At 34.6% G+C, this 1,364-nt stretch overlaps 1 pseudogene; it reads right to left on the bottom strand.

Annotated features, from left to right (window-relative positions):
- Positions 1–431: 431 nt before the first annotated feature.
- On the bottom strand, positions 432–555 carry LOC145293453 (U2 spliceosomal RNA; annotated as a pseudogene).
- Positions 556–1,364: the final 809 nt, after the last annotated feature.

The raw sequence follows: 1,364 nt of genomic DNA on the forward strand, positions 1-1,364 counted from the left end.
TTATCACTCTTCGCCCCTTTTTTAACAATGGAATCGCTTAAAAAGTACTTTTGAAAAATCCTCTGGGCGCAACTACACTATAACAGTGAAATTTTTAATATTGAATTTCAAGGGAAGTCAATGGTCTCTACTTACTTGACATTTTACAGTAATAAATATATCCAAAACAAGGCCGATAGCCATTAGTCGCATGCTCTCGTGTAATGAATGAATGTGTGAATGTAGGATTGAGATGAAATTCTTAAAGATAAACTAAAATGACCGAAAAATGGGCTGAAATTACTTAAATAAAAAGTAAATGACTTAGAATGACTTTAATGAACTTAAGGATGAATTGAATGACCTTAGGAAGGCCTTGAATGCTTACAAAAATAACTGGAATCCTGCAAAAACAACTCAACTTGAACGGCTTTGAGACTGACTGGTTGTAAAGTGGGTGATCATTTTACATTAAATTAATACAGAAAAGTGATCCCCCACTTTATATTATAAGTACAGCATGTAGTAAGAACAGATACTACACTTTGATCTTGGCCAAAAGGCCAAGAAAAGGGTATTTATTTGCTTCCCCGCCGAGCAAATTAGGCACAAGGCCGATTTTTAATGTAAGGAGTGAGGGGAAAATGGGGACCAACTCCCTGGGGAGTAGGGGAGCTGGATAGTGACAAATGGTATTAAGGTTTGCCCCTACATTGACCAAGGTCTTATATGTGAGGCTGCCCCCACATATGGTCTTTGCTGCCGGAACAGATACTATACTTTGATCTTGGCCAAAAGGCCAAGAAAAGCTTTAAAAGCTAAGAACAGCATCTATTAACAACAGACCTTTGATCTTAACCAAAAAGGCCAAGCACAAAAGTGTTATGGACAGACCGACAGACGGAGTGACTTATAGAGTCGCTTGCACGCAACTAAAAATTACAAAAAACAATGGGATAAAAGAAAATTATCCAAGAAAACATTTTTTTTTATGAAAATATTTGCCTAAAACACTGAAGAGTTCCAAAGGGAGGTAAATAGTAACTTTTGCCAATTTTTTTTAATAAATTGTGTTTACCTTGTTTTAGTATAACAAAGTTACTTTTATTATGTCACGTGTTTCCAAAACAATATTTCATAGGTTGTTTTACAATAAAGATGCATAAATGATGCAGTAATATTTAAGCACTTCTGGCATGCCAATTAAATAGATATTTCTTTTAACACAAAAAGTCAGTAGATACAATTGTTCTTCTTTAATCAATTTTTTCGTTTTCCAAATTTTGCTATTATAGTGTAGTTGCACCATCATCTGATATCAATCTGTTGTGCCGAATGTGAAAGAAACTAAAATATACTTTCGTGGCATTCAGACAATCACCAAA

The sequence above is a fragment of the Euprymna scolopes genome, chromosome 14, assembly GCF_053919585.1.
Source record: "Euprymna scolopes isolate OS-2025 chromosome 14, ASM5391958v1, whole genome shotgun sequence".
Taxonomy (NCBI): Eukaryota; Metazoa; Mollusca; class Cephalopoda; order Sepiida; family Sepiolidae; genus Euprymna; species Euprymna scolopes.